The sequence below is a fragment of the Ictalurus furcatus genome, chromosome 10 (assembly GCF_023375685.1).
Source record: "Ictalurus furcatus strain D&B chromosome 10, Billie_1.0, whole genome shotgun sequence".
In the NCBI taxonomy this organism is placed as follows: Eukaryota; Metazoa; Chordata; class Actinopteri; order Siluriformes; family Ictaluridae; genus Ictalurus; species Ictalurus furcatus.
The window spans coordinates 18,395,187-18,406,007 of NC_071264.1; the positions used below are offsets into that span (position 1 = coordinate 18,395,187).

At 40.6% G+C, this 10,821-nt stretch overlaps 1 protein-coding gene across 13 annotated transcripts in view; it reads right to left on the minus strand.

The window, feature by feature from the left end:
- Positions 1-10,821, minus strand: part of LOC128613365 (unconventional myosin-IXb) — a 68,257-nt gene that overhangs the window by 56,368 nt on the left and 1,068 nt on the right. The gene's annotated exons all lie outside the window — the stretch shown is intronic.

A 10,821-nucleotide genomic window follows, 5' to 3' on the forward strand; every position in this document is an offset into this window, starting at 1 on the left:
AAAGAAGGAACGAGGGGAGAAGGAAAAAAGAAGAAGAAAAAAAAAAAAAAACCACGTCCTGAGGTAATTCAGCCATGGAGTAGTTATGGAGGCCAGATGCAGCCGGAGTTGTTCTGAATGAAAAGGCTGTCTCCATGTAGGAATGCGTGGGTGGAAATAAAGCTTTTGTTTAAAGATCACCTCGATTTAAGGCCAGTAAGTCGTTTAGCAGATGGAAGGGTCAGTAAAGAGAAGGAAAACGGTGCACAGAAAAAAAAGAAGAAAAAAAACCCCAACATCTATAGCGGCCTGTATGTCTTCTTTCCAGTGGAAAAGGTTTTTATTGTCATATACACTGCAGTATTTGGACTGCATTCTGAAAGGGTCTGAAAACTTTTGTTAAGCTGTGCTTTTTTTTTCCTTGTAGCAACTGAATTTCTAAGACTGAGAGAAAGCAAACAAAACCAGAGAAAAGAGGTCTGGATGGCGTTACTGGGATGATTGAGTATCACGTCACGCAAACCGCTCTCTTGTGAGAATTCGACACCAGTCTTGGCTGAGCTCAATAAAACACTGGGATGGAGACTTGCTGTGCCGAGGTCTCCTGCTGGGACACGTGTGGTCTGGGGCTTCAGCTACCTAAAAAGGTTCTACCCCATTAGAGAACGTAATCAGACTTGTGATTGCAGGACGCACACAAACGGTATTAGTTGCTGGTCAGCTCAAAAGAAGCAAAGATATAAACGTGCAAAGGTAACGTGATTATTCCTGAAATCTCGGGTGCGTTAGAGAAACATAACTATTCACCACATAGCCAATTGTAAATGCTACTGTATTTCCAACTGTACTATTAATTAATGAAACTTAAATGCCTAATTCCAGTCTCTGGTCAAGTTTTGCTTCCTCTTCTCAGTTTCAGCACCATGCTAAAGTTGACCATGCTAATGGAACGCGGTCCTCATTAGCCTTTGCTCAGATCTCACTGCCGTTTTGGGTTTCGTTAAATCACTACAAGCTGCACGTACGTTTTGAGTCAATCCAGTCTGAATATTATGGCCAACTGCATGAAAAACCGCTCCAATCACAACCAAACACTCTTCAGAAGGAAAAAAAAAAGCTTCATGTCTGACAAATAAATATGCTTTTGGTTTGCGCCTTGGCTACAGAACCAGAACCCCTTGGCTTGTTTCAATATCCCAAATCCTCCAGCATCAAAATCGACGGGGTCACTCGCATCCAGTTCCCATTAATATTCACAGCGTGACACTAGTGTGCGCAATGATGCATGTCACGGAAACTTCACAGGGGAAGCTGGAGCGAGACTGCGGAAATGTTCTAACAAGGTGATTGTAACATGGAAATCGGTAACTGCAGAATATATATTCAACTCTAAATGATCACTACACATTTACAACAAGTTTACTGAATGTCAGAGAGGTGGGACTGGAATTCCACCCGACACATCTCCTTTAGCTAGACAAACAACGCATGCAGATATACATCCATTTTTTAAATTCCACATGAAATGGTTTGAGAGCAGAGATTTGATTCTGAATGTCGGTGCGTTTCCTTTTGCAATAAGAAGTAATAGTGGTGGCGTGAAGTCCTGGAACAGCCAATAGCATTCAAGATACACCACACCTTGCTGTATCAAAACAAATGCTATAGTACACTATATGGCCAAAAGTATGAGGACACCCGACCATCACACGCAACTGTGGTTCTTTCCCAAACTTTTATCACAAAATTGGAAGCACACAATTGTACAGAATGTCTTTGTACACTGTAGCATTACAATTTCCCGTCGCTGGAACGAACAGGCTCAAACTTGTTTCATTATGACAATGCCCCTGTGCACAAAGCGAGCTCCATGAAGACATGGTTTGCCAAGGTTGGAGTGGAAGAACTCCAGTGGCCTGACACCTTTGGGATGAATTGGAAAGCTGAAAGTGTACCAACCCTCCTCACTGGACATCGGCGCCTGTCTTTTTTTTTTCTTTTTTTCCCTAGCCGTAGAGGATTTCTTACTACCGCCTTCACCCACACATGTCCACTATAACCAGGATAACATCCTAGACGACGAGATGCGTGTTTTTGGAGATATGCTACACGTGTTTGACCCGAGGTCCTGCGTTAGCGCTACCGATGGTGAAGAAAAGCCGTGCGGTCGTCACCGGGAGATATCTGATGCATCTGAGCGGCAGATACAATGATATTGCTGACTCTTACTGATGGTGACCTTGTATAAAGATGGAATGCTTAATTAGTCTGAGGTGATGACCTTGCAGCAGGTCGGTAAGATTCATATAACAGCCAACTCACGCAAACTCCACTGTTTTCCAAAAGGGATAAACTCCAAGGGTTCATTCGCAGTTGGAAAAGGGAAAAGTGTGCAGAAAGACACAGAGCCATAAACACATTGGCAAACTATGTTTACTGCTAATGAGCAGCTACTGAAGAGCGAGACATGCGCTGGGGGCAGGACATACACATGCTCTAGAAAGGATTTGATTGGACAAACACAAAATTACAGAATGAGTCATCAAAAACTGTGATAAATGGTCCCCGATGTGAGAAACTATAATACCTGGAAAACTATTTTTGTATTTTTTCTTGGATATACTACCGTATAGTGAATCACTGGTAAATATAACACTAAAGGACAAACAAAAAGGTCAAAACCACCTTTTTTTAATTTCAGGGACACCTTAAAAGTGCTTTAACTAGGTCACAGAAGCTAGAACACATGCCTCTGCATCATGCAGGAGTCTGCACTGCGGTGCCCAAAACACATCTTGAAAGTATTAAGTATAGTGGGATGCTATAATTCACTTGGATGCGATGAAGGACAAAATAAGGAGGACCATAATTAAGTTCTGACCATGTAGTCACGTTGCAGAGAGTGTGCAGGAAACTTTGTCCTACTTTATCCAAGTGGGTTAACATCACTCCATGAAGTCTCCCAAGTTTCAGAATACTTTCTTAGCTATTTTAAACAAATAGCATTACAGCTTCAGTCATTAATCGGAGCATGATGAACTGCTGCTGTTGATTCTGCCCGAAAATGCAGAGCTCCGGGATTAGTTGGCATATCAAATGGAATCTCCCGTCACGGAGTAGCCTCGCCTTTCTGACTTAGCTTTGCCGTTCTGAACTCAACCTCGGGGGCTGAAAGAAAAACTGGAAAATGCTCCGCCTTAGAGAGACTGCCATTTTGTTCATTTCTTTATTACTTTTCAGATGGCTAGATTTGTAATGTTTGTTTTCAGACAGGGCTACAAAGCAGAAATGGACACTGCAGGCCTTTTTTTTTTAAAAAAAACCTATCTAGGCTAAAATCTCACTCTTCCTCAATTTCTGCATTCTGAGAACCAAAACTGTGCAACGCCTATGAGACCACATACATCTGTCACAAAGTGCTACAGGTCAAGGTCACAGCTTCTCATTTTCACTCCCTTTCTAGTCACAATATCAAGAAGAAGAAGAAGAAAAAAACAATAATAAGGTTAGCGAAACAGTTGAAAATGTGAAAGATCCGCAGATGAGATGTCGATGAGTTACGTCTTTTCTATATCTTCTTTTATGGGAGGGGCGTGTATTCAAAGTGAGACAAGTGAGACAGAATCTAATCCAAGTTTCAGGCTAAGCAGTTTAACGTTAAGGATCTTGCTTAAGAGCTCAGGCTCTGGTAATACTGGAAACTGAACTCACACTTTGGTGTGATAATGTCCTTTGCAGTACTAATATCATGCAAACCCCCGACGTATGGAGTGTGTCACCTGCTCATATATCAGGCTGATGTTTCTGGCATGTGTGTTCAATCATGTTAACAGACAGAATTTGTGCGAAGTTAGAATACCCCCCATGAAAAATATGAAACATGTCTGAGGTCAATGCTCCAACAAAAGCAGCGAAAGAAAACACATCATATATCTCTCTAGCTTATTACAGTCACATATGGGGAGAAAATAAAGACACTAGCCAGACTGGAATATATTTACATTCAATTCAAGGAGAGAACCACATCTGATAGCTAAAACAGTCGCTGACAACTTTTTGCTGAGAGTGCAAACACGATGTGCTACAATGGAAACTTCTGTAGAAGTCATAGACTCACCTATAGAATTATATTTAACCTCAAACTTTTAGATTACAGCGTGAATTTCCCTCTGCACCCTTCTCCAGTGCCATTGCTGCTTTAGGGGTGTGTCTGTCTACAAGGCATAGACTTGAATGACTCATGAAATAGTGGATTTCAAATCAATTATCTCCGTATTTTCGTAATTTGCATAAAGTTGAAAGAAGCTAAACTTATCTTCGCTCTCACTACACTATCCTGTAACCACTCGTCCATTTTCTTTCGTTAGTTTTAGGTGACGAATTCTCACGCAGTGGACATTTAGCCTTGAAGTCTGCCTTGTTTAGCCTTATGCCTACGATCCTAGAAGTAAACAAAACGCACCGAATGATAAAACGTTTTCTCGATGTAACGCGTCTCATGTACAACAAACAAAGACCTGCAGATTACAAAGAGGACATGATGATAAAGCCGGACTCAAGCTGGGGTTAACACTCAGGATTTGGGGGTTTTAATGTTTTCTTACCAGACCGGTTGGTTATAGGAACACTATGAGCCATCAAAATCAATGCAACTTTTGTTTCCTTCTACACTCACACAAGCTAAGGACATGTTCTTATCTATCTCTCTCTCTCTCTCTCTCTCTCTCTCTCTCTCTCTCTCTCTCTCCCTCCCTCTCCCTCTCCTGCAGTGATCATTTATTTACTGATCTCCCTGCTTCTTCTAGCCAAAGGTATAAGAATGAAGCATAGAAACAAAATGTTAAGGGTTTAAAGGTCCACAATTAAGGGGTCAGCAATTACTCTCAAGGGATTCAAACTTCTGGTCACTATCACTATGAAGACACGCCCACTGCCAACTACAGGACAATTACACTGTATCGAAGGAGCTTTTATTTGCAGAGATAGCAACTAATGTGATCACAGCTAACAACAAACTGAATGGGTTTAACTGGGTTAAACTGAATGGCACTTAAATCATTGTCTATAGTTCTCTCTCTCTCTCTTGCGCTCTCTCTCTCTCACACACACACACACACACACACACACACACACACACACACACACACACCTCTTCCTGTATGAGCTCAGTGTCCAAGTTTACAGCTGGGGCATGGACATGAGAGACTGCTACTGAACCACTCACCACCAATAATCAACTAAAGAGTGACCGAATGTTTTCCAAGGCCTAAACACATGGCCGACTGTCTGACCGGAAGCCTGACAAAAGTTGTTTGTGATGAATCATGGTGCAGGGGTCAGTCATCAGGCACAACTTAGCAATAATCACTCAACACTAACACCTTTAGATCCAGTGTTTTATCACAGCTCGCAAAGTGAATTACACAGGAAGCTGAGCTGGCCTTTGCTAGCTACTCGTTCACAACTGCACGCCTTTATTTGATATGCCTAGACAAGCTGCATTTGTATTTATCTGCTCTACTGATAAAGTACGGAATAAAAACTGCTGGGAAGTTAAGACAAAAAAAAAATGCATTTTGACACGTTACCAAGAAACCACAAAAGGCATAAACTAAAGATGTCTGAAAACATAAAAGTTACAGCTTTACCGCTCTCTGTTACAAAGCACAGACACTGGAGACTCCTTCCACAAATGTTCAATAAAAATCTTACAGAAAACTTCACCATATCAATGATGACATGGTTTTTAATCTAGAGAGAGCGCACGGAAGCATCTGCTATGTGAATGAGAAGTTACTACAGAAACGATGACTTATTAGAACAAGTGCATTAATATAAACCTGTTCTTTGCAGCTGCACTACTGTCAGAGCTGCTGTTATAGATAATTAATCAACACCTTTTGACCAATCACATTTGAGAATTCAACAGTGCCGTGGTGTAAATGAATAAAGGAAACATTCCAGGGAACAGGTCATGCTTTTTGAATAAGCCATTCTTGTACAAGATTATATTTGGTTTTCATGATGCTCTCAGTGCAAGCACTCACCACAAAGATGAGCTAATTACAGCGCTGACAATGACAGCCCTTTCCCATCATCAACAACGCAGAAATGGGAAGTAGCATGACATGTTGCACCAATCACTTAACTCTGTGTGGGGTGAAACGAGACGTGTACCAGAGTTTGGTAGACACGAACGCCAGATTACCAATTTCAAGAGGACCAAGGATCAGTTGTCTGGACTGCTCCTTGGCTCGAAAACAACATTCACACTTCAAACGTACCACACCGAGTCAAAAAAAGTCCACGAAAGCACGTGTATACAACAATATGCAAACATTCGTGTCATTTTTATCTCGATGTTGCACTTCCAACTCTCAGTTGAAACAAGTGGAGTTGCAGAAGTTTACTGAGCACAAAATCAACCAAATCCAAATTAGGGAAATGATTCAACCTTGAAAATGTCATGACCATGATATTCTGCACCCCAGATTTGTTGAAAAAGTGAGTATGATAAAGTGGAAACAGCAGAGAGAGAGAGAGAGAATATAGGACCATTCCCAACCGACTAGACCCACTTTTCTCTGACACGGTAATTATGGTTATTTTTAAAACTTGCCTCTGGAGGAAGAGAGATGCCATCAGTGCTAGAGAATGCCATCCTGGGTGAGTTCACTTTGAACACTTAAGTTTTTACTGAACTCAGTTTATGTACATTTCCACCACACCATGAGTGCGTCATCTGTAATGCACACATGACTCTATTGGTTATTTGGTACATGGGGTTTTCTCCTCCCTCCTTCCCATAAAATGGATACACCCTTCAACATCCATGTCAGACTGCATCGGGCCACTTCTGGATTAAAGGCTTCTCTTCACCACACACATACATACACACACACACACACACACACACACACACACACACACACACACACACACACGTAAGTGCTTTGGGTTCTAAATAGAAATGATGCACATTTTACAAGGTCTGTAACATCTTTGGGGATTTGTGGGCTACTTTACTTTAGAAGCAAACTACTATCTTAAGTTTTGAAAACCAACAAGAAAATCATAGCCGGCAGGGGGGAGTGGGGGGACAAAAAACAACAAAAAACAACCGCATTCTAACCAAGGAAATTCCTTGTATTTATCAATGGACGACAGAGTTAATTTTTTTCCCCAGTAGGAAAACAACAAGAGAAAAGTATGTTTTGAGTGCTACTTAATAAACAGCTCCTCCATTTTCTATGCACCAAAAAGACCACAGTCCAGCCAACCTTCTTCCTATCAGCTCACAAGACCACAGTCCAGCCTTTATTTTAAATCTGTCTGGTCGGAATTGAAACAAAATCAGAGCTGCAAACGCACGCACGCACACACACGTGGTATACAATACTACATATATTTTAAGTAGTGGGCCGAAAACGAAAATGTAATTTTTTTTAAAAAAAAAACATTTTAAAATAGTTATTTTTTGTACAATTGTATTCATATTACACTTTTTAATTCATTTCATGAATTTAATGAATCTAAATTGAAAAACTACAAGCCAATTAAATTCACACTTTCACTGAAACTAACACACCAAAACAAAACCTATATTAAATATATTATTCTTCATTCAGTTCTGTAACAAATTTAACAGATTTTTTTTATCCAATTAGCCAAATAATGTAAAGTTCCAGAAAACTATTATGATCTGCAAATCAGCAGTCAAGTAACGAACTAGGTCTCTACTCTGTTTATGTAAACGTATTTCCACATTAATTAAAAGGTCATGTGCAAAACAGCAGTAATAGAACTAAAACCAGCGTCAAACTGTAAACAGATGTAGCCTCAAGTATTGCAGAGCTACACGAATTTTAATGTAATTGCTATAGACAAAAATTGAACTGCTTTCAATTTAAACAAAAGTAGCAGGTTTCTCTTCAAGTTGCTCGGCTTTCTGGCAGGAGAGACGGTTCCTCTTCTCATCAAGAACATGAGATGCTGCACTGAATAGTCTCTCACTCTCTGTGCTGATGCTTGGGGCAGATCGATATCAGAGTGCAATACGCACATTATATTACAGCGTTTGGCAGACGCCCTTACAGTTCTCTCATTTATACAACGGAGCAGTTGAGGGTTAACAGTGGGAGCACTGGGACACAACAGTGGCAGCTTGGCAGAGCTTTGAACTCACAACCTTCCGATCAGAAGTCCAACGTCTTAACCGCTGAGCTAGCACATCTCTTCGCACAAGAAATGGAAAGTGTAGCTGCGCTTGTTGTGGCGCTGCTGTGGATCGGGCGCTTTCCTGTAGAATCTCGTCAAACATCAGAAACTGAGGGAGTTTGCGCATCATCACCCGTTTCTCTGTAACACTTTGCTCTGTGCTGCGTGTCGATCCTTCAGCAGATGCATTCATCACCTCCAGCTCTGCCTGAATCATTTCCCGTGCATGCTGCTTTTCCTCCACGTCAAAGTAATGTTCTTTAAGTCACGGATCTAGTAATGTTGCAATGCAACGATAAGTGCCAAGCACTGAGGGGCTAATATATTTTCGACTAATATTTAATGCCTTTTTCCCCCTCTTTCAGCCAAAAACCAAAAATGCCATTTTCTGCGTCCGAAATTTCGGTGCATCCCTAATTTTAAGTCATGCTACTAATCAATTAATCTGAAAAATAATCAAAAGATTAATCATTTATCCAAATTCATGTTAGTTGCAGCTACAGTTATATAGCTATAGTCAAAGGTTGACCATCTTAATTACTCACCTAAAAATAATCTAATCAAATGAAGACATTTTTAACCCAATTCATCACACTAATCAACTGGAGTACTGATTGATTAGGTGTGATGAATTGGGTTAAAAATGTCTGTCTATTTGTTTATCCACTTCCCTTTCTCGACAAAAGGCTTTTGTGCATAGTCCACCGCATTATGTTCACACACAACTCAAGACGTTTGTATATTCCAGCCAGTGAAGAGTTTATCATGTAGGCTGTGGCTACAAGTATATTACAGTGAATTAGTAATTTCCTGTCACTGCCCCATGAAAATCCACCGTCATTTCCAGCTTGGGTCATGGGGAACCGCTCCAGCATTGCCCTTACTTGGGCTGGGTCTGAAGTCTCATTTTTGTAAAAATATGCCTAACAGTGCTCCAGGGAGTTAAGGATCTCCAAAACTACCACATAAAAAGGTAGCCAGTCAAAACTAGGAAACGTGTAAACATGTCACTGTTCAATCCCATAATTCCAGTGGTATGAAAAGGTCATGACTTCTGATGTCATAAGTCTGCTTTGAGAAGATCAATACAAGACTGGCTGTATGGGAACTAATATAATTGATTATGCTTCACTAATATGCCACGGTCAGCAAAGGTTCAAATGAAGAGTGGGTGGCGTGGTGTGATGAGGAAATCTGATGTATGTAGTTACGTAATCAACATGAACATGCACTCACACAAGTAAACAGTATGCATGACTTAAAATACCTTAAAATACTGAGATCATGATGTGTTCGCTTCCACCATCATAACACGGTATTAGGAAATGTTGTTTCATGCAGCATGTGTGGAGTGCAGCTTTAAAAATAAATAATAATAATAATAAATAAAAACAGCTGGCCCAAACATGTTAACGACACATGACGTCATTTCTATCCCGTGCTAATTTGCTGAAGTTTATTCGTCACCAAACTACTGCTTTAAAGCAGAGTTTACTCATTTTAAAAGCGCTCACTGGTAGACGCACAAACTAATTTGTGGATGTGAAAGGAAAATATAAAACCTTAACGACATAAGACATAACTGCGTTTTTTCCCCCCTTCTCGTTTCCTTTTTTTTTCTCTTCTTTTTAGTGATTTGGTTTTTCCATGGCTCACTTATTACTCACAAATAAAGCAAGCAAAATTTGAGGCCTGGCATAAAACTGGAGAGGAGAGGATGCATGATTAACTAAATCTGCCCACGTTTCACAGAGTCCAAATGCCACAATCCACAACAACAGTAGAAAACAAATCCTACATTTAACTGCAACATTAAAATAGTACTTTAGGCAAGACGTTATCTTCCGAGAACTGTAAAAAGCTGTACAAGCGATAACGAACGGTTTCTAGACGGCCACGAGTGACTTGATACTTGGTAGTACGAAAGCAGGATTAAAACATGATAAGACATGTTATAGAAAACTAATCAATGATTCGGTGGTGTGATGACTACTGTTCCCACACTCGGTCTATTATTCTCCTACAACAGCACGTCCCAGAGTGTTTTATTCCTCTTACGGTTAAGGCTTTGGGCTACTGATGGGAAAGTCGGGGTCCAAACCCCAGCACTGCCAAGCTGCCACTGTCGGGCCCTTGAGCAAGGCCCTTAACCCTCTCTGCTCCGGGGGCGCTGTATTATGGCTGACCCTGCGCTCTGACCCCCAACCTCCTAACATGCTGGCGTATGTGAAGAAAAAAATTCCACTGTGCTGTAATGTATGTGACCAATAAAGGCTTCTTCTTCTTTACATAGACAACAATAATCCTATATTAACCCGATTAAGACAATACTCTGATTAAGAAACTACCATGTAAACAGCAATAATCACAAAGTTTACATTGTTCAAAGGGCAGAACATCCACGAAGCAAGTTAGTTTTAGTTATAACAGACATTTGCAGTCATTCCCTCCCCGCCTCACCTCAAATATCAAATCATCTCCTTAAGAATTTAATCAAATCGTATCAGATCCAGTTGTTATGATCAAGTATCGAATCATTGCTATCATTGAAATCTCATTGTATTAGCCCTGATTTGATTACTTCATCAAAAAGCTATCTTGGCTTGTAGTTTGAAAGCACTTTGA